The sequence below is a fragment of the Notolabrus celidotus genome, chromosome 23 (assembly GCF_009762535.1).
Source record: "Notolabrus celidotus isolate fNotCel1 chromosome 23, fNotCel1.pri, whole genome shotgun sequence".
NCBI lineage: Eukaryota > Metazoa > Chordata > Actinopteri > Labriformes > Labridae > Notolabrus > Notolabrus celidotus.
This window is the reverse complement of record NC_048294.1, coordinates 10,103,536-10,127,566: the sequence shown is the minus strand read 5'-3', so window position 1 is coordinate 10,127,566 and position 24,031 is coordinate 10,103,536. Positions and strand designations below refer to the sequence as shown.

Below are 24,031 nucleotides of genomic sequence, written 5' to 3'. Positions count from 1 at the left end.
TAAGGTTTGGTAAAAGAGAAGAAAGAAGTTGAAGAGGATAAGGTTACGGTTAGAGCTTGAACAACTGGGGGGCGCTGGTGGCCTAGCCGTCTAAGCGCCCAACGTACAGAGGCTACAGGGGTCTCCAGTTCGATTCCCGGCCGGTCGACCATTTCCTGCATGTCTTCCCCCGCTCTCTGCTCCCCACATTTCCTGTCTCTCTTCAGCTGTCCTGTAAAAATAAAGGCAAAAAGGCCAAAAAATATAACTTAAAAAAAAAAAAAAAAAAGAACTTGAACAACTGTTTTTTAGGTGGGATTGTAATCATGGTTATATCATGGTTTGCAGATCCAATTCTTGAAAAGGAAATGTTAAATTACCATTGCACTTTCATTGGCCAAATACTGGGTTCTTACAACAAGGCTATGCTTTACATGTTACGATAAGATAAGATATTAATTTATTGATCTTACTTTATTGATCCGCCGGGGGGGAAATTCAGTTGTTACAGCAACCCAGACATAAGTACAATCAAGAGAGAAGTTTCAATAAGTACAAAATAAGTACAGAATAAGTACAAAATAAGATAAAAAATAAATAAATAAAATAAGTACAGAATAAAAATAAAAAATAAAATAAAAAAATAAAAATAAAAATAAGTAAAATAAAATAGATAAATAAAGCTAGAGTACAATTTAGATATATACAATGTTACAAATGGAATTTAAATTAAATAGCAGTAATTACAGGCAGTAATTACTGGGGTGGGGTGGGTCAGTGGTCAGCATGGTGCAGTCTGTGGCCTCCATTACTGTTCAACAGTCTGATGGCAGTGGGCACAAAGGAGCGCCTGAAGCGTTCAGTCTTGCACCGTGGTGGAATGATGCGTTGACTGAACGAGCTCCCCATCAGCCACAGCTCATCATGGAGAGGGTGAGAGGGGTTGTCCAGGATGGCTCGCAGTTTGTCCATCAACCTCCTCTTAGCCACTGACTCCAGACTGTCCAGTTCTAGGCCAACCACAGAGCGGGCCTTCTTTACCAGCTTGTTGAGCTTGCTGGCCTACTTGTGTAATATTTCCAGCTACTACAATTTCAACATAGTTTGCAATAACCTTTGAAATGGATGGAATTTAACTGTACCTGAAGAGTTACCTGTAATGTTTTTTTTTTTAAACTGCCGGGTCACCAACCATTCTAAAGGCTTTGGACTACAATTCATTTTCGCCATTGTACACGCACATTCATACACTAATTTTAAAAAAATGCATTGTAATATGCCAAGGCGCCCATACATGATCATCTAATCGCAATAGAACACAGTTATAATGAACTGCTTCGCCATTGGGACCATTTTGGGGTTCAGTGCCTAACCAATGACCCTTTGACATGTAGACTGCTGTAGCAGTTTGACTGGGGTGTTACCATAACTTCCACAGAAGGCTAATAGGTTACATCCCACATCAAATCTCCTCCCACTACAGTCTCATCATAAATTTGGGTTAGGGTTATTTAAAACATATATTAGATTAGGTACTGAGAAATTGTGTTCTACATACTTTTACCTTAGGAATCAAGACGTCTAAGACACTTGGTAACTCTGACCTTGGGTTAATAAAAAGGATGCAACTTCTGCTGGCCAGAGCAGCTATAGGTTTGCTTTAGGATGACCAATGGCTCCTGCAAATGCATGGGGACACTGCCTCTTCAAAATAACATTTTTTTTCATTCTCCACTAAGTTTGGTAAACTTGAAGCTCCCTGAAGGATTAATATAAAGTCAACAAAATAATACAGCCCTGAGTTCCACTGAATTACCCCAGTATTTTAAGAGTAGATTGATGTCCAGTTGAATTAGGCTGGTGGGGTTTTAAAAAACTAGTGCTGAATTCCCATTGCTCCATATTGTACCAAAACAGCAAATAACCTGTCACTTACAATCTGGGGTACTTGTTAAATAGCCAGAGCTTATACATTAGGTGGAATCCTCTGATCCTTTAGATTGACTGTGCGAGTGATTGGAGTCCCACTGAATGGTAATCCTCCCCTAAAACAGAGTAGTCCCAAAGAGATGAAGAAATGTAATTTGCGATGGAAATCTTCCCCAACTGGGGCAATCTAGAAGGTAATCTCATCGAGAGTGGACTGCAGTAGAACAGTGCAGAAGGAGATATAAAGGTTGTGGAATGTGGTGTTAACAATACAGTAAGCATTGAAGGCAGACAAATTTTATATTTGAAAATACATAATCACACATAGGTATGTTACATCTTATGTAGGCTAAACATTTAGCCATGAGGGCACCATGTATGACATTGTCGAAATTGGTTGGTCGTGCTACAACTTTGGTCCAATCAAAATGTGTTTAACAACTTCTGAGTTGGGTTCAGTAAGTCATGGTCCCAGAGGATGAAACTTTTTGGCTTGGAGATCCTAGTTAAACCATGTTGTTAATATTGATACATTGATACAAGGGCCAGTTGTGGCTCAGTGGGTAGAGTCGGTCGTCTATCAATCGGAAGGTTGGCGGTTAGATCCCAGCTCCGGCAGTCACATTCCAAAGTGTCCGTGAGCAAGACACTGAACCCCGAATTGCTCCCTCTGTTGTTCAGAGGTGTGTGAATGTGAACGAATAAGATTAGCTAACACTGATGGTCCCTCACTGTAGCAGCCTCTACCATTGGTGAGTGAATGAGTATGAATGGGTGAATGTGCTGAGTAATGTAAAAGCGCTTTGAGTGGTCAGAAAGACGAGAAAACCACTATATAAGTACAAGTCCATTTACCAATATATCTACAGAGATATTGATTGTATGATTGACTTTGACTTTAATGTCATCAACAGGACAAACTTTTTTGTGTTACAACACTGTTTGTAACTAAAAACCTCAAAAATATTCCCATCTGTTATAGCTAGCTTTTGTGTTGAGTACTTTACAGAAAATATTTGCATGTTGAGCTTTGTTGTAAACAAAAGTCTTAAATGTTTTTTTCATGTATATAGACCTCTAAAACTTCTCAATCCATCTTAGCAGTTTTATCCGTGTAGCACTTATTAGCAAATGTTGGTATGCTAACACGTCGATGTTAACGTAGGTCCAGAACTTTTTCTTCTTAGCTTAATAACTATGGGACACTTTCCATCAGCCATAGCTGTACTGAAATTATAATATGGCACATATTGGTATGGTATGCTTATATGTTACAATGTTGTTAATTATAGTAAACACAATACCTGCTTTATATACAGCTAGCTAGTTGATGCTAGTACTTAGCTCAAAGCCTGTTGTGTCTTAAGGCTGATTTATACTTCTACGTCGCCCCTACGCAGCAGGGGCTGACACGGACATGAGCCCCACATACTTGTGCGTTGATGTGTCCGGGACGCGCAGCAATTCTCTGCCAAAACGCTTGAGGGCAGTGCGGTCTCTCTGAGAGTCGGTTGCCTCCTTCCGGCCCCGCTACGATCTCTGTTTACTTTTCCACAGAGTTTCAGAGCGTGTTATGTTAATCTACAGCTGATACATGTTGCTGTTTATCATACAGACATGATTACATGAAGAATAGAGAGGAGGAGATGAAATACACGGCCGATGTGCGGCCGATGTCCGGGATCCCGGAAGTGCTGTAAATGCGGGAAACACAATGACGCCGAGCGGACCAATCACAGGGTTTGTGGTCCGCGTTGATTCTACAGGTAGTTACATTTTGGAGGAGGCGCACGTCAGCTATGTGCGTATGCCTCTGCGTAGGTACGGGAGCTATGCGGACCCCCATTGTAGGCTACACCATCGATTCAACGCAGAAGTAAAAATCATCCTTTAATCCAACGGAGCTGCTAGCATGGCTGTAAACTCTTGTTTCACTGATTGCTGAGGAAGCGCTAAAATGATTTGTACCACATCCAAAACAGGTAAAGCACATGTTATTGGTGGGTTCAATCATCATTCATATTTGAGAAATCTTAATATAAATCTCAAGACCACCTCTTTTAGGCGAGCTTGACTCGAGTGTGATTGCTATTGTTACGTGTCCAAACAATCCAAGTCAAGAACTCCTCCAAATAATCCAGGTGTGAAAGCACCCTAAAACTACCATTTGGAAGCATTGGTGACTATCAACTTTGGCGCCCCCTGTGGACAAAGTGGTACATCTTATCTCTTTGCTGATCTTGTTCCGCACAAGTATTACTTTTTTTGTTAACTGGTAGAAATGGTTGATCTTGTTGCTGATGGTCTTGTTTGCTTTTGTAGGTCATAAAGTTGCATCACTACCAGTTTCAGCCTGTTTCATAACCAGTGAAAAACTCCTCACTGTAGCTTTATAAGCTGATTTTTTTTACTCAATACTGCACTGAAAACAGTAATGTCATACCATCCATGAAGAAATTACACAAGCCTTGGGACTGAGTTTTTCTTTACAACACTGCTACCAATCCTGTTCTTTTATCATTTTTTGACATACTGCCACAATCCTATAATCCAAAGACCCAACAAACTTTATTGACATACTTGCCCTGGAGGGCACGTAAACCATACATCTGAACTATCAGTCCTGAAATGGACTTGTCATAGCTGTCACAGAAAACAGCCTATTGTTGAAGTAGATAGGACTCAGGGGAATATAGGCTCACCACATTTTGTGTGTTGCTGTGTGTCTGCACCTTTTGTCTTTATGTTTTTATAGATAATAGTGAGTCACCTTAAAAGTTGAGTTCATTTGGGCCAATCTCTAAACTCCGGTGAAGGTTAATGCCTGTCCTCCCATCTGCTGTTGTCTAATCATCCCCAGTTATCTTTGAAAAAAGAGGAGAGGAGGAATATGGTTGTAGCGTGCAACAGTCATCCTTTTCCATTTACCCCTTCGCTCTCATGGCCATTTCACCATCATTTGTGAAATCAGCTGTAGCAGCGGGAGGAGAGTTTGCACAAAATGTACTTCCCGGAGTGTCTATTTCATGCCGAGAGGAGAGGAGACGGCAGCGGCAGCTGAGGAGAATAAGTGAGAGGGGGGAAAGGTAATGAATAGAACAGTTGGAAAGCTAGCTGGAGATGGCCTCTGAACATTTGTCACTCCAATAGAAGTTGTCTCTGTCGCGAGATTGGATTTTGGTTTATTATTGTTGTTTTGCAAAAAAGGGGGTGTCATCGTGTGCCCACATGCCAGCAGAGCTTCACATGTAAGTGGCGAGGTGCAGTGTTTTTGATGGGATGAGAAAGTGTGTTCTTTCCTCACACTGCATCCAGCGGGATTCCAACAGTGATTCCTGCCCTTTGCTTGCCTCATGCATGAGCACAGAGGGAAAGCAATCTCATCCCAGAGCCTTTTCCGTGGGGGGCCGTGGTGCTGACACGCTACCTTGTTGGACCTCAGGGGACAGAAATAGTCTGTTGGAACATCAAGCAACAGCACTTTTAATACAGTGTGACTGTCCTTGCTAACACAGGAAGCTACTACACACAAGTGTCCTAAGTAGTGTCATACACATGGATCCTAAGCGACAGAATACGACTATTTGGGCACCTCTGTGGTAATATATATGAAAAATCATATGACTTCCTGGCTCAGGTGTTTCAGATAAACCAACCAGCCAGACCTTGGTACACTGAAGTTCCAGCAGTTGTGTTTAACCTTTGAAAACAGCTGCAGTGTGGTTATGTTAAGGTTTCAAAGCTGCTTGGTTTGGTATCTTTTAAGGAAGTCACTTCCTTGATATATTTCAAAGACATTAATTATTAGTTTAAAGCTCCAGTGAGGAACTTTCAGATTGTGTTGTACCTCTAATATCTTTCTCAATCTTCACATTTACATTAGTAAGTAGCTTTCTGATGAATTGTCTTATCCTGCTCTCAGTCATAGAATCACATGTAAATTGCCTGGCGAATTCACTTATCCGAAGTTCCCAGATCAGGTTCAAGAGAACACTCAAACGGTTGATCTCCAGAAACCAGATGTTTACTCAATCTGTCCTTAATAGGGTTCATTAGTTCATTTTGTCAGGAACAAGATACCCTGGTCAACCTGATCTGGGAGCATAGTTGGCAGAACATGCGTGTTCCAGTTACACAATATGTTGACACTACGAGAAGGTAGCCAAATATGAAGCAAGACCACCAAGCAGTGACGTCGCTGAAATGCCCTAAAAAGCAGAGACGAGTGTGTAAGGGAGGGTTCTTCTTGAGTTTGGGTCCATCTTTCTGCCTTTCGAGGATGATCAGAGATGTGTGCTGTATGCTGTATCTTCAATAAACCCGGAAAGGCTGCAAGTTGATTCGGTCTTTGTGTTATTTAATTAACATCGGGAAATTTTCTCAACAAAATCTTGGCCAGGAAAATGTAAATCAAGGCTGTTTCAGCAATTGCCTTCTTTTTAGGTGTCTGTACAGTCGATTTCTCATTAAACATCGTTACCCTTGCTGGTCAAAATAAGCAAGCTTTTAAAATTCAAATAATTGTCGGCCAGAAATACAAGTCAAATGTTGTCTAAGCCAGGGTTTCCCAAACTTTTCAGCCCGCGACCCCCAAAATACAAGTGCTAAAGACTTGTGACCCCTACTGTCCCTCAAAGTGATTAAATGTTGCTTCATACTTAATTTATCTCAACTTCAAAATTAGTTTACCTACATAATTAACTGTTAGCTAACCCTAACGCTAACTTTAGGAGTCGTCTGGCAACAAAAAAGGCAGAAAACTAATGAAATGTACTTATTTGCAGGGTTTTATTTAAAATGTAACTACAATTTTTGTCGATATTTTTACAATAATGGGTAAAATAAGCAAATTTAGATTACTTAAAAAATATATAAAAAACTGGAGGACATCTCGCGACCCTCAAATGGTGCCCCGACCCACACTTTGGGAACCCCTGGTCTAAGCTGTAGTGCCACCACCCACTACAAGCTGGGGCTGTAGCTCCAGTTAATGGCAACTGCTAGATGCCATAATGCTCTACTACCCTGATGTAAACATGACAGCTGACATCTCATAGAGGGGTGTTGTTTGGCAGTATTTTGATCCAGGAAAAGCAGAAGGTGTATGTATGCTATAGGTGTTTAACCATTCAACCAGAGTAATGTGTAACCAGCACAGACATGTGGATGTTAAAACTGGAAGGAGGACTGAAGGCGGGTGGTGCTAGCTCTGCTAACCTAAGCCACACTTGGAAAACCAATGGGACATCATTCATCCAAAGATTTTGTAACCCTGTGTTCCTGTGCTGGATTTTGACTGTTTTCTCAAACTTTTCATACCTTCAGACAAGTTGGTGAGTCAAAATTTAAATTTCTGTTTAAAGGAATGGGACATTAATTTGCTTTGGAACACCCCCAATTTTTTTACAACTTCCCAGTAGCAGAGGTTACAGTCATTAAAAATGTCTTTAGAAAATTAATGATTGTAGTCATGATAGTCTTGTTTGCTTCTCTAGGTCAAAAAGAGGTATCCATGTGTATTTCAGACAGTTTTGTAACTAGCTAAAACCTCGGAGGAGGAGCTTTAAAGCTTCTGTGAAGAGTTTTTAACTCATGAGCCATTTCTTTCAAATCTGACTGGAAAGAAGTTGTCCACATTTGAAAACGGATTTATTCCCTTTACTCTGATTGGATAATTTATTAATATTTCCTAAAATGACTGCCATATCTATATATCCATTCATTGTATCTTCCTCCCTGCAGCACACCTTTTTAATCACTTGCTCCACATTGCCTTCTGTCTTTCTCTCCCTCCACCCTCGCTCTTTGACTTCCCCCCCGCTTTCCTCTCGTCCTCCTCTCTCAGGAGAAGCCCTCGGCGTGAAGCACTCTTGAGAAAATGAAGGGGGCAAATATACATGTGTGATGTTCAGAACTGGATAATGGTGCACTTGTTCAATGTAATTGGCCTGGAAAAGCACTGTAATTTGTGACTGGAGAACCCTGACTTGACTTGAGAAAAATGTAAATGTGCAGCAGAGGAGCCCCTTGGTTAATCAGTTCTCACAAAGAGAATACTTTAAGTTCATTAGTGTCCCATTTGCATATTCACCCTCATAAAGGAAGAGTTAATCCCAAATGAAATTGCGTGTTTCTATCATAGAAATGAGCTTATTTCAGATTTTCCACCAATTATCCTGAATGAAATATGTTTGTGTGCGATCACAGTAAAACGTGACATCTCTCTATTTCCTGTCCATCAACTGTCTGTGAAGTCCAAGTCTTTTTCCGCGGTCTTAACACATCATTCAACAACATTGACAAAGAAAGGCCTCCAAGATGGTGTTTCATCAAATATATTCAGCATACTTCAGAAATCTTCTCTGAACAACGACTTGTTACGCAAGGCCAAACAACTCAAACACAAGAAATAAGACCTGCTGGATGTCAAGACCGCAGCTAGAGTTTTTAATAGTGCCCCAAATGACAAAGAGTCTAAATAGAGCGAACAAAAGAAGCATGTCTGTGAGGATTAACGCTGAACAAAAAGGCTAATTTGCCTGCTGATGATGGGCATCAACTTGCTAGATTAGAGGGCTTGAAGGCGGTGAGCAGAAAAGCTTTGGACAAAGAGGTTAGAAATGAGAGGGGAGTAAAAAACATTGACTATGGGAGGTTACACATTATGGCTCTAGGTCTATGAGCAAAAGAAGAGTCCTTTAAAAAGCTATCTGCGCTTTTTTGTTAACTTTCCAGAACAACCAACTCAATTTTCAGGTACTACTACACTGCAAAAACTCAAAATTTTTCAAAATGTCTTATCCCACTTGATTTAAGATACATTTACTTAACAAGTAACATTTGAGCAAGATATAAGGACATGTTTTAAGACATCTTAAATATCTTGTTAAGTCAAACAATCTTGAAATGACCTTGTTTTGAGTTGTAATTTAGAAGAAACAAGGTTTATTTTACATTTCATACATTTTTCAAGCTGAGATCTTATTTGTAGAAGACGGATAATCTTGATTTAAGACAAACCCTTTACTTGATTTAAGTAAATGCATTTTAATGGATAATCTATCAGAAAACAGCTCCATTGATAAAAGAATGAAAAAAGTAGTTTTTTTTAAGGGTGGGTTACAGTTTTCAGACTCTGTTTCTTCTAAATCAGATAAAAAATATACATCCTCAAACTACATGGACACAATGAAACACCTACTTTTGAGCAAAGCTGGCTTATCCTAAAAAACAACATGACTGAATATTAGTATATCCAGCTCACTATGAGAAGACATTATATCTCAAAATGCTCAAATTAAACTTTGTAATCTTATTTCAAGAACAAGATGGTCTTAAACCTAGTGAAGTGCCGCTATAATACAACTCACATCAAGGTGAATATATCTCAAATGAAGAAGGTGGCATTAAATGTATTAGTGCAGAAATCTTTTTTTGAGTGAAAAAATACGAATTGTTAGCATTCCTGGCTTATTCTGGGAAAGCTTTAAAATACTGGTAAAATATTGCTTAAAGTAAGTTTTCACTGCTAATTTTAAGATCACAGTTTTCTAAATATTACATCTTTTTTCAAGAAATCTTACCAAGCAAATTTTCACTTGTTCTATTGGCTGATTTTTTTTTTGCTTATTTCAATGTAAAAGTAACTTGAAATAATTTTTTTTTCCTTATTTTTGGAGGGGCATTTTTTCCAGTGCAGCCATTTAAGACATCTGTCAGTAAAGATGAATGTTTGAGTCTTAAATCTACTATTTTTCGGTCAAATGTCAGCAGGGGTTTTGTATTTAAAGTCTGACTGGATTGGGAAAAACCAATGGGTATCAGCTTTTAGCCAAGTGGTAACCGATATCATTGATTCAACTTGAAGAGTAAAAGTTGAATAAGTCAAAATTACGTTAGCACCACCAAGATGCCTAATGATTAATTCTAGGTAATGATGTAAAAGACTGGAAACACTTCGTGAAATTAGTCTATTATAGTGACCAAAAAGAGTTTCACATTGAGAGTACTGATATTAACATGGGTGGTTATATCAAAATCGTCAAATTGGACAAATCTCTCGACAGATATTTAAACAGATATTGAAGCAGAAAAGTAAGCACCACCAAAATCACTAATGATTTATCATTGGTAATGATGTATGAGACTGGAAAATACTGTGTGAAATTGGTCCATAATTACCACTGGAGACCAGAGGGACCCAAAAATTTCAAATTGAGACCCTTCTGATATTAATGGGGGTGTTTTATTAAAATGGTTAAATTGGAAAAATCTTTCAACTGATACTGAAAAAAATTGTCTAAGAGAGAGCTTTGATTGGCAAAAGTAGGACTTTTGGGGGCCCAAAGTTTTTGACCTGAGTCAAAAATAAAGTTGGTGATAATATGTACGTGGCACCATGATGAAATAGAAAAAAAAACAACTTTTTGGCATATTTTGAATTCAATGAAGCAGATTAAGTGCAGTCAAAAAAGCTCAATATTCATTCTTTCTTTTGTAGTTTAACTCAGTCAGTTAAAGGAAACATTACGTAAGGCATAATGTAAAGTGAGTGGGTGGTGATGCAAATTTGAATCCCGACATGACGAGCAAGACCCCGATCAGTCCCTCTAATTCCACCACATGTAACAGAATCTTTTCAGGCTTACTTGTGGGAAAAAGTTAACATTAAACTGAACCTTTAAAGGTGACATATCATGCAAAATGGACTTTTTAATGGTTCTCTACCTGAAATATGTTTCCCTGGCATGTCTACGAACCCCCTGAGAATTAAAAAAATCCATTCTGCCCCTGTTTTGATTTCTCCACCTTTCTATAAATGTGTGTGAAATGAGCCGTTTCAGACTTCCGTGTTTTTGTTACGTAACAACAATATCCGGTCTGTCACGGAGTCAGAGCTCAGAGCTTATTAAGCCCATAGACTGTTTACAACACAACTCAACTCATCCTCCGTTTTTCATTCCCTGCACACATGTGTGCTAACAAGGAGCTTAGGAAGGAGGCATGCTAGTTGTAGGCTGCCTTAATAAACACAAAGGTCGGTTTTACTCCCCACGTCTGCAGATTTGAAGATCTAGTGGATGATTTTTATTTATCATGGAAAAGTGCTAGTGCTAATTAGCATAGCCACATAGCTACATGTTCATAGCTGTAGCTGTGTACCAAGACACACTGACAAATAAAACAACAAGAAACACTAAATCTGTGACCAATCCTTCAGAAAGGTCCCGCTGCCTTTCTGGTAGAGGTCGGTTGTACTCCCCACGTCTGCAGATTTGAAGATCTAGTGGATGATTTTTATTTATCATGGATAAGTGCTAGCGCTAGTTAGCATAGCCACATAGCTACATGTTCGTAGCTGTGTACCAAGACACACGTCTACATACTGATAAATGAAACAACAAGAAACACTAAATCTGTGACCAATCCTTCAGAAAGGTCCTGCTACAGGCGCCTCTCCGTCAGGATCAGATTCAGAGGGTTGAAGTAACGTGATCTCTGAGCAGCCGTGTATATTCAGCCAACATGTAAACATTAGATCAACGTGCCGGAGAGCCGAGGGCACATCCACTTCCGGAGGGGCCATGGTCAGAGAGAAAACAGAGTGTTCTGAGGAGGACTGAAGAAGAGGGCTTTTCAGGCAGACCAAAATCTGATTTCAAAGTTATTTTTTGAGCATAAACTTTAAAGACATGTTTTGGGGACCTCTTAGACCAATATATATTGATGAAAAAAGCGTGATATGTCACCTTTAAATTCACAATCAAGTTAAAACATTATCCTACTTATTAGAGGAAATTCACATTAAATTGAACATTGCCATTGAAGGTATCATTAGACAAGTTGAACGGGAACTTTGTGGTTGACACACCTTTAAATGTAAATGAGGTAGATGTCACAACTTTTAACACTGTTGCTATTTCCACCCACAGTTTAAAGGTGCAGTGTGAAATTACTAGCGATATTCTGCAGATTTGATTGACATGGACTATAACATTCATTTGTATATTTTACTGAGTAAATACTCACCTGAATATAAACATGGTTTGATTTTTGTTAATTTAGAATGAGCCTTTTATTCTACATAAGGAGCATGTCCCATTCCATGGAGGCTGCCACCTTGCACCACCATGATTCTAAGACCAAGACCAAGACGAATAAGAGAGTGGTTGATGTTATGACAAAGACTAAGCAATGACAAAGGTTGTTGATGGTAAAAACTTGTAAAATGGAGGATCATACTTATCATACTTATCATACATCATAGTATGTTGTCCTTGAAGGCCACCATCGCTTCTGGATTCTCACCAATGGGAGGGTTGAGCAAGTGAGAATTTCAGTCGAGAGTCTGGCTACTAGATATCGCTGAATAATCCAATTTCTGCACACTTTGCCTTTACACTAGTTTGTAGCGGTCTGCAACTTAGAGATGCACTCACCAGGACCTTGCTCCCCATTTCCCTTTCAGAGGTGGTTGGGGTCCAGTAGTTCCCCAGGCCACGCTCACATCTGTCTAGTAACTGTTGTTATTTGCAGACTCTCAAAACTAGCCTGAGACGGAACTAACATTTTTGCCACAGTGTTAACAGGCCGAGGGGAAATGTGTCAGACTCCTTGCTGAAAATAGAATTTTACAAAAAAAGCTTGGTTGTTTCCAGTTAGATAGATTAACAACAATTTAAGTATCCTTATGCAACTGGAAGCCCAGGTTTTCAATCATTCTAGACTTCTATCTGCTTATCAAGGTATGAAAAACAATGACAGATACTTCATTTCAAACCCAAATCATTTAAGATGCAAACCTATCTGTAACTCCACTGAAAACATCATCCACTCATCATTTCTTTGCTGATTCAGGACCATTGTTAGGATGGTCTCAGGTTGGCTCGGCAGCGCTGGCTCTCTCCCAAAACATCTCTTTGGATTCCACAGCCCTGGATTCCTGGATGTTACCCACACTGCAGGAGGAAGTGCTGCGACGGGGGGGAGGAAGAGGGGGCTGAGAGAGTTGAAAACAAAGCCATCAATGTGATTGGTTGTCTGGACAGAGGCCAAAGAGAGGACAGAAGGAGGGAGGGAGAGACAGAAGGAGGGAGGGAAGGAAGAACAGAAAGAGGGCGGGGGAGATTGTCTTGAAGCCTTTTAAGTGCCCTCTGGAGGGGTCAAGAGGATGCCAAATCTGTGGGGTGTCTCGGTTCTGGCTTCCCAGCATGTGTGTTAGCATCCTTCTGTATACCTGTCTGTGCCTATCTGTGTTCATCTGTCCATTTGTCCCTTCTTTGTTCTTACTTGTCTGGTAGGATGAGTGCATAATTGCCCCCAAGAGTATAAATCCAAGTGCCTTTCTTTATTTTCACTGTGAATTTTTTAATGTACAACATATTTGTGACTAGAATATCCAAAAATATGACAGGTGTACCACTCGATCTTGTCTACCAGCGAGAGCAGTCCTCACAGCGAAAGGTTGATTTGGATAACACTTTTTAGTTGGAGATTCAATCATGCCATTGAGAGTATGAAGAGCTCCATTACTATGCTAACGTTCCACTTTATTTCCTGTCTCTATGGCCAAATGGATCTGAAGAGGGTGAGACTGTCAGTGAGGCGGTGACCATCAGATTCTGGATTTTTTTAGCACTTTCTTTTCCGTCCCAAAAAAAAGGGACACCCAGGTCAACAAATACGCATGTGGCCCACATTTCAGGGTCGCTTCTTCTTGGCTTCTATCAAAAAATCAAACTTGAAAATCCTTCATTTCATTTTCATTAGTGACAGTATTCATTGGACCCCACTTCATTTCAGATAAGGCATATTGACATTTCAAGAGAACAAGTTTTTCATTAAAAATCATCCAAATGAATTGTTTAATTTGGTGTCAATTGACGGCAAGCATGCTTCACCTCATAGTACTCATTCTCACACGGAGATCACATTCCATCAAGTTTTATTAGCTTTGCACAAGGATCCTTTAACTCAAATACTCTGAGATGGAATTAAATATGAGGCAAATGATTGCGATGTGGAGAAAAAATCATTTCATGAAACTACTTTGTCCTCAAGGGAACGTCTAACCACTTTATCCAATGCCATTTTCTTTCTGGGAACTTTTGAAAGAAACCCTGGTTTTTAAGATAGCATACGCTTGCTCATGCTACTTAAGTTACTGTTATCTGAAAGGACAAAATTAGCTCAACATTTGGGGTGTGGAAAGCAAAGTATGTCACAGTGAGACTGTCAGTCAACAGCTTGGCTTATGAGTCTCGTAAAGCTGGCCCACACTGACAGATTTTAAAAATGTGGTGTTGAAAATGAAACCCATAAGACAAGTGAATGACAGATTCAACAGTTTTGTTTTTATAGTGCGTGGAGTCCTGACTCTCAAAATGTGGAAAGTCTCTTACAATCACATTTCTTTTCCAACTTGCAATGCTTTGCGTTTTGCCCAATTGGCTTTGACCACAGTGTGTCTTGACTGTCCTCGGGGTTCACCCCAAACAGCATACTCTATATCAAATATCAGACAGTCCCTCCAGGATTTCGCTGGATTTTTTTGTGATTGTTGCGGCCCAAATAGCCTGAATTTGCGACAGCTTTTTGAAAAAATTGCAGTGAAAGTTGCGATTTTTTTTTTTTGTTGCTTTTTTCCCCCCAATAACATCTCAGGGGCAAGTAAATACACTAAATTACAGATGTTTTTAGAAAACATTCTTGATGTGGCCACTGACTGTATTTTGATTCTCTTGATTCACAGAAAAATGCCATGAAAGGACTGTATTGCACATTTACGACGGTCCCTGAATGCACCTCGCAGTGACAGAGGCACTTGACAGGCAGTTCACGCACTCTGAAGTGAATCTGCATCTTTGATGACTTGGAGTTGATCAAAACTTACTGAATGTGTCTGATGTATCACCAAACTGGATTAAATCAAGCTGTAGATGCAGAGCTTTTTACGGTGAGAGCCGCAACAACGTCAAACCTCAAACAGTAAACAGACGTCCCCCGGGTGTGTCTCTGTCACTAACGCACACCGGGGGTAAAAATCATCAATGAAGATGAGACAGATGCATGGAGGTGAGGAGAGCTGGTTCATAAAGCACACCTGCTGCAGGTAGAGACCAAGCTTACTCTGAGCCCCTCAATCTATAAGTAACAACGTTGTCATGGTCACTTGTCCTGCCTGCTGTCCTCTCTCTTTTCACCCGTTCTCTGTGCGTGTTTTGTTGTTGAAAAGTGCCGATCAAGTGAGGACTTACGTTTATGTTCCTAAGAAGTGAAATTGATGACAAAACCGATAACGTACAGGGGCTGAGGTTATGGTAATTGGTCAAAGTTGCAGGAAAGTTGCGGTGATTGTATAAAATTGCAGGGCCTGATTGGTTGAATTTGCGTTGATAGTTGCGATCGCGAAATCGCAACTTCCTGGAGGGACTGATCAGATATCCGATCATAAATACTAAACAAAGCTTTTTGAATATTTAAAAATCCTGACAAAAGACACTGCAAAAAATATTCAACAACTTCAACCTGAATGGTTGCAGGGTCAAGATCACGTCACAGTCAAGCGGCAACCACCAGTCTAAAAATATGAGTCAAATGCAGAAGTGCTAAAAGCTGCAGTTCATCGAGGATCTGCTTGAGGCTTGCAATGTAAGTACCAGAAGTCACATACACATGAATGGGAAACAGCTGATCTTTACAGTAGAAATAAACATGTTTACAGCCTCATACAAAAGACAAGTGTAGTCTGGGTAGCTCATTTCTCGATCAGCTCACACTGTTAGGGGGGTGAATTACAAGATTACAAGTCTTCCAATGAGAGGCACACCTGACTGCGGGGACACTGCATTCTGTTGGCAAGGAGGCTCAAACTCTGCCTCTCTACGTCACTCTCACTCAACAGCAGCAATATGGCTGCCGACGATTGGTCTCAAAACAGCTCTTCAGAAACAGATGGGTGACGTCACTGAGACTACATCCATATTTTATACAGCCAATTTGGTTTACCTGACATTTGTTTAATTTAACTCAGGGTAATTTCAGTTTTTAGTTTGCACTATGTAATGAAAGGGCAGTTTAAGCCAGGTTTAAAGTTGTCTAAGTCACACTAGAATGTACGAAAATTGGCCAAAGTCACTTTATTCTTTAATGTTACATGATTGTCACACAACGTTCTATGTATGTCAACAGTCATGCACTGTGAAGGCCTTTGTGGTTGAAATGATTAATAAATATCATATGCTCTGCATTTGGTAAGGTTTTTTGTGTTTTCTCAAAAACTCAAAAAAAATGACTTAGGCCATTATTTTAATAGGGTGACGAAATGTAGCTTAGCATAAAAACAAGAAGAAGTTAACTGACTCCACTCAAGAATCTGCAGTCGTGTTACTTGGCCCCCTGTAGAAGCCACCCCATACGAGCTGTTTCACCACAGCACTCTGATATCTCCATCACAAGGTTTGTCACCATGAAGCCTACCGTCCATGTCAAAGCCATGCCAAACAAAAGTGTGGATTCACAGCCAAGACTGCTCCACGCTCACACTTGTGTGTCCTTTCTGCCATTTTCACCTTCACTTGTGTTTCTCCGCTCACTCTCCTTCTGCTTGTCCTTCTGCCCGTCCCTCTTTCCCTTTGTCTCCTCTTTCTACTTTTTATTTCCCATAAATCACAACCTCCTCTACGCACTGTTTTCCCAGCTTTTAAAAACTTGATTTTCATGCATCACGGACACTCCCAGGATAATGTGATTGACCACGGTGAACGTTTGAAACAGCGCTTTGGGTGATGAAGTCAATGCAATCCATTCTGCTCTAATCAGAATTCATTACATTACATTAGACAGAGGCATCGCTCAGGCATCCATTTGTCATTTTTCTGAGAAATGGCTACAATGGGCAGAAAAAAAATGGAGAAGAAAATCAGTATTCACACCAAATTAGTTTAGCTACAGTGAATAATGGCAATTTCCATCAAGAGTTTTGTAATGAAGAAATGGTGACGAGGCGGCAGTGATTCAGAGGTGTTTCAACAAGAGATTTTGGGGGAGAGGAAGAAGGGAGAAAGACAAAAGACAATGTGATGCACACACTTGTACACACAAACACGAGCGAGACAGATGTGGGCTGCCACGCGCGGCCTCCAACTGTTCATAATGAAGGGCATTCACCGTTCTGTTCCGGCTCTCCCACTGTCAACACAATTCTCTCACACCAGGCCTCCTTCCCTCCTCCTTTGTGCCCTCCCATCTATCCATCCCTCTTTTTTTCAACGTTTCTCTCACAATCCAGTTTGGGGTAAAGCAACACGGAGCGCAAAGAAGAGAGAGAGATGAAAAGTGAACCGAGAGGGAGCAGATCTGCAGGACAGCTTGGGGACCAGCATGGGGCCCCGCTTGTCACTCTTCTCCCCACCCATCCCGCCTACTGGCAGGAGCGCTTACTGTACCTGGGAATCTGTGGTGCTCCACTTGGTAGGGAAGAGTCAGGGTTGGGGGAAGCACCACAGGACTGAGCACCTCTTTAGCAGCCAGGCAATCTGCTATGTGAGCCTGTTGGACTGCTGAGGGGACACACACACACACACACACACACACACACACACACACACACACACACACACACACACACACACACACACACACACACAGACACACAAGGCGCCCGCCCGCCCACCCGTCGAGGAGCACGGTCAGAGCCGAGGCAAGATGGTAGATGAGGCTCAACATGCGCGCGTGCAGCAGATACTCACTGATGTTTACACCAGTGAATCCCAACTAGGGTGACTGTACCCCAGGGGGTACTTCTGCTGTTGTGGGTTGCGCGTGGAAAGATTGTATAGCAGCTAAACTTATTGAAAAAAAAAAATACTGACCTTTTTGAGATATATATAAATTAGACAGAACTGTGACTCAGGTAAATATAAGCATCCCAAGTAGGTATTATGCAAATTTCTGGTCTTCTTTAACCACTAAACCAGCAAACTTCAAACACCTACACACTATTTTATTTTAATTAACCTTTATTTAACCAGGTTGGTCCCATTGAGATTACAGTCAGCCACCAACCAACATTATTTTTCAACCTTTGGGTTATGCAGTGTCATTTTTTCACCAAAATCAACCTTAAAGAAGTAAAGGTAGAAGAGTAAATGGGTTTAAAGCTCCTGTAAGGAGACTAAAATGTATATTAATTTGTCTTTATGGCCTATAAAAGCAAACTAGACCTTTTTGTTTATGTCTATATAGTTATTTTCAACATCTAAAATCGCTGGTGCAGGGTAGGAGTCATGCAAAGATATTAATAAGTAAAAACAGACTGTCCTTTTTTTAAATGGGATTGGGACTTTTAGTTTAAAAAAACCACTCACACTTGTACAGGATAAAATCAGCAAATAGGTAATATGTACAGTTTTGTCCACAAGGGGTGCCAAAATTAACAAACCAAAAGTTCCTTACAGGAGCTTTAAAAAGTCAGCTGTAAGTAATTAACAAGTGGTTAAACTAATTTAAAAAGAAAACAAGGAAATAACTTGCAGACTTGTCACATGGTAATATGGCTGAATAGTTCAACTGTCTTTGAGAGTGATGTAGTGTTCATCTAGCTAGCGAAGTTGTTACACACTGTGGCAAGCTGGGTAATGGAGTTAGAGATCATTGCTCAGCAAGCACAATTGTCAGAAACATTCACAAGTATCAAGCTTTTCCGACAGAACAACTGTACAACAGTTATCATGTCGGTTACACATTTTTTACAACAACATTACCAGTCCCATGAGCCTTTGCTCTGAAATGTTTGAACAAGTGACTGCTCACTTTCGGGTTGCTACAATACTTTTTAATGAAAGTTTATATGATAGTGAAACATTTTAGTTATCTGTATGTAATGAACAGATATAATAAGTAATTGAAAAAAGTAGCTACAAGTATTGGACAGGTAGATGAAACAGTTAGCTAACAGTTAGGAAAAGCAGATAACAAAAAGTAAACAGTTAGCTTAAATTAAGCTAGCCAAATCCTCTCAAGTGCTTTGGTTATGGATAACTTTTTCATAGTGAGCTAAAACAATTGACTAACAGTAATGAATAGATATTGAAGGAGCTGAATGTAATGGTGTTAGCTATAACATGGAGGCAGTAAGCTAACAGGTAGTTAAACATCATTACCAAGCAGTTAGCTTAAAGTTAACGGTCAGCAGGCCAAATGTAAAAAAGCTTGAAGCAACTTAATTCTGAACTAAAGTTGTTGAAAAGGGTATTTAAAAAAGGCTTAATGGTAAGTGTTACCTTGAACTATGACATAAACATTAAATGGTTGGAAAATCAGTCTTCTGCCACTCATGGCAACAATTTAGCGACTTGAAAAAAAAGAAACATTATCCATTTGGAGTACGGCAATGAATCAATTAGCACGTTGGGGTTGCCTTTGTCAGTCAAAAGTGATTAAAAACGTCTGTATGCACCTCCTTGCAGTCAAATATATTCAACATCTTGCATAAACATCCTGCAAATTAAAAATTCAGCACTGAATTAACATTGATAGCCCTAAAAACAGTGGTGACAGCTGTTCAGGCCAGAGCAATTTGTATGTGAGTCAGAAACAAAACAGCCCAAAATGTGAAGCTAACTAGCGGTTGACATCTTCGCGTCCCTCGAGGTCACTTCCTCCCACGCCTCCAGAAAGCATTCTCCAGACATGCTCGAGCCCCTCAACCCAAACCCATCTCCGCACCTTCCCCCACTTCCACTTCCCATTCCTCAGTGGAAGTGCTCAGGGCGTATGGAGTGAGGAGTGAACAGCTGTTTGAATTAAATCTGCAAGAGTGAGTCTAGACGGGGCCAGGTTTATTGAAGCGATGTCGACTGTCAGATTGATGGAAGACAAGGGGGAGATGGCTCGGCTCGTTACAGGCAAAGCCAAACTGGATTCTCTGCCTGTAAGCTGCTGTAAATCTTGTCTGTTTGATGGGGAGATTAGTTGTAATTCGGAGGACATAAATGCGGTGTTAGCTTGGAAGTGAAGCTGGCCGGAAAACATGAACATAAGGATAAAGAGAGTTAGCCTAAACACATACTGTAGCTGCTTGCTTTGCCAGAATATTATAATGATCTCTGAGAAAATCCTCATCATATATGCATTAATCAGTCCAGTTATCAAGGAGCAGCTCTTTCCAAAACACAGATTCCCTCCAGAATATATATTTTTCTATTTAAAGATAACTTGTAATTCTTGCCAACTGTAGCTGTGTCCAACGCCAATCCCAAAGTCTACAACATCATGTAGACCGTATTGAAAGTCCTCAGTTTTGTGATACCTGTTTGGTGTGGTGTCAAATTACAAATTTTGTATTAATCCCAGTTACAGCAGACCCCTAATTACTGGGTTATCATGTCAATACACTTTGAAGTAAAATATTTATCACTTCAAAGGAGCCTAGATACCAAAGTATAATTATTAGCATTTAAATGTAAAAAGACTGATGTAATCCTTTAGGAAACCCAAGGAAATTTTTTTTAAAAAGGCCCCATATATTTTCAAGAAATTGATTAAATTACAGTTTAACATTTTTTACTGAATTTGGGGATCTTTAACTTGTTAGCTTTGATGTTTGGTTTCTTTTTTTTCACTATTCCTTAAATCTTTCCAGTAAATAATATGTTGGATACCTTGCAGTGTAGTCAGGCTCAAGTGTCCAGGAAGGCGGTAGGACGGCAACACTGCAGACTTCTCTTTTCCATAAACTGTATAAAATATGGACGTAGTATCCGTGACGTCACCCATCCGTTTCTGAAGAGCTGTTTTGAGGCCAATCGTCGGCAGCAGCCATATTGCTGCTGTGGAGCCAGTGTGACGTAAAGAGGAAGAGTTTGAGCCTCCTCGCCAACAGAATGCAGTGTTCCTGCAGTCAGCTGTGCCTCTCATTGGAAGACTCATAATGTCAATATCTTCGAAGTTGCCTCGTTAGAAAAAAATTCACCCCCCACACAGTGTGAGCTAATCAAGAAATGAGCTATCCAGACTACGCTCGTCTTTTGTATGAGGCTGTAAACATGTCCATTTCTCCTGTAAAGATCGGCTTTTTCCCATTCATGTGTATGTGACTTCCGGTACTTCCAGAGCCAGCCTCAAGCGGATTCTGGATGAACTTCAGTTTTTAGCACTTCCGCATTAGACTCATATTTTCAGACTGGTGGTTGCCGCTTGCTCTTTCCCCAGAAGTGAGTATTTATTTGCAGTGTTTTTAAGGACACGTGTCAACTCAACAAAATCAACAAAACGTAAAGAAAAGTAAGGCAAATTAACTCATAATCAATTTAATACAACTCACGTGCTTGAGGCAGCACAGCCTCCCCCCCCTGCAAAGCACACTTCTGCCAGCTTTATAGACTACCCAATTACCCGATTGGCTGCAGCTGAGAGCAGCTGAGTGGGACACAACACACACAAGAGAACAAAACTTTAATACTCTGAAACACGGCAGTCTAAATAAACTTCCAAATTAACCTTAGCTCATTACTATAACTTAATGAGTTTCAAACAGAATATGTTTTCCAAAATTAATATAAAACAAGGAAATAGAAAACTTCAGAAACCAACCCCCCCAAAATTGGTATGACCCAGTGATGTCAGTGATGACATCACCAATCCTATGAATACCCAGGAAGTGCTGGGCCAGCCCCTTTAAGCTGTTGGGCACCACATGGTACACTAGACAAACCAAACAAAAGGTAAGTATTGGCAGAGAAACATTTCAAGATAATATGTGAACACCAGTGTAAAGGAATCTGTCACATTTCACCTCTGCCTGTTGACCATGTGGCAACATTTTTTAATTTCTGTTTCTGCATTCTAAATCGATAAGCCAAAAAGTATGGAGGACAAACGTATATGTTAAAATAAATATCCCCAAAGAAGCCCTGTTGACCATGTCAAACTTTCCCTTCATTGGAAGCATTCGGTATGATGTGAATTTGAACAAATACACAAGTTAATGTTTCAACTTGACTGTGAACTGAAACGTTTAGTTTAATATTTATTTATCCCCAAAGGAGGCTGTTAAGAATTTCTTGCCATGGAGGAGCTAGCTACCGTGTAATCAGAGGTACATTTTATTCAGTTGTGTAATTACATAATTTTTAAGTCAATATTTTGTGTCAACTTGTTTATGTCCTTAATTGGCGGCATAGGGGGGGATCATCTCTCACCCTGAAGATATTCTAAATCACATAATCACCTTCTTAGCATACATTATCCCTTACACACTGTATTTCTTTTCTTGAAAGCATGAATTTATTCTATCTGCTAGACCCCCGCACTTATTCATTGACACAAATAAGTTTGCTGAATCACAAAATGTCAACACACTGGTCTTTGTCAGGTGATGATGTTTGAAAGATGGGTCCACACCCATAAATGCCTACAGATTTTGCCCACTAAAGGCGGGTACACAATAAAGGAAAATCAGGCTGATTTTTGTCTCGATTGTCGGATGTTTGCAAACAACATCGTGTCTGATTTTCCTGTGGTGTGGGGTGTGTTAAGAGTGATTCTGTCCGGTCGGAGCCGCTCGGAAGGCGTCAGAAGGAGAGATCGTAAATAATCAACATGTTTAATATTTGCGACTAGAAATCCTGTAGTGTGTGGGATGCTCCGAGAGGAGCCGAGCATGCACAGTGTGTAATGTCACGTGCACTGGAGCAAAAGCCAATCAAGACGCAAGCTGACTCAGCTAACTGATGGATGAGGAAGTAAAAACAAACAAAAAACATGGCGCCGGCGAAACCTCACCGCTGTTACGAATACAACTCGCACTGTAATGCATACAGCCAACATTCTTGCCGTCTCCATGACTTTTTCCGGAAAGTAAGAGGCCGAAAAACGATCATCATTGCCTCTTCCTGTTGGTCTGCCATGTTTGTTTACACCAAAGTCACGTTTTACTACGCGAGATTTGGAATATTGAGCGTGAAGAACCTGATACTCTGCTAAAGAATCGATTAGTGTGTGGTGTGCTCCATAGTGCACACCACACACTATAAGATCAGAAGAGAGAGATCTTGTGCGATCTGTCTTTTGTTGTCATCAAGTGTGTGGTCTCTGAATGTGTGAAGGTTTGAAGAATCCTGTAATGTGTGCCAGCCTTAACAGGTCGACAAGCACTAAGGAAAAGGCGTGTCCAAGATGCTCCAAGAAGAACAAAAAACATCAGTCAAACACATCATTCAAGTATGGAAACTCTTAGACTGTGCAATTAGCAAATGTCACTATAAAATTAAAGCTCCAGTAAGGAACTTTTAGGCTATGTCGATTTTGGCAACTGTTGTGATCAAAGCAAGTAAATTATAAATTAAAAAGAGATCAAATATGATCTTGGCCATATATGAACCAGGAAATTGATGCCAGGACATCTTTTGATAAGTATACAGGTGAAAAAAATAGATGTTTTAACAGACCAAAAGAGTCTTAAAGACCTCTGTTATCCTGAGTAGTAGTGTGAGAGTGTGAAATTATACAACGTACAGTCAGTCAATTTTTTGTACGATACAACACTTTTCCCCAGCCATTTAGTTTTTGGTTTCACAGGCATATTAATGTCAATGCTGATAAATGTCGGCCCTGACTCTATCAAGGCTTACAGACATTTTTTTATTAAATGTAAAATATAAAAATGTATAAAATCATGACCAGGAAAGGTATCAATGTGTTTTTCCGTGTGCAGGGTTTGTGTGTGGGGGCCTATTATACTTGTATTTCCACTTCATTTGTGCGGTAGCATCTGCAGCAGTGTGTACTGTGTGTACCAGTGTGTAAGTGTGTAAGAGGTGTGGACACCAATCGTGTCTCACCAACTCTTTTGAAAGTGACTCTGACAGTTTGGATAACAGTGTAACCCTGCTTCCTCACTGCCCACACACATCGAGACACACAGACACAGCAGCGCAGTCACATTGCCTTCAAATGGCAGGCTCCTCCGACGCCAAGTGTTAGGGGCCAGCTTATAATTAACTTGCCTGCCAAGTGGTATTATATATCATCAAGGGCTCGACATTGGCCCAGAGGAAGTCCAAAAAGTGGCAGCGCTTTTGTTCACCGCCTAATAAGGTCAACGCGGTGGCATGGTAAATTA

General features: G+C 40.3%; 1 long non-coding RNA gene across 1 annotated transcript; it reads left to right on the top strand.

Moving 5' to 3' along the window:
• Nucleotides 1–21,579: 21,579 nt before the first annotated feature.
• LOC117807609 lies at nt 21,580–23,201 on the top strand. The gene is made up of 4 exons (XR_004630012.1): nt 21,580–21,632; nt 21,767–21,862; nt 21,954–22,006; nt 23,053–23,201. It is a non-coding gene; the product is annotated as an uncharacterized LOC117807609 (long non-coding RNA).
• The last annotated feature ends 830 nt before the right edge of the window (nt 23,202–24,031 follow it).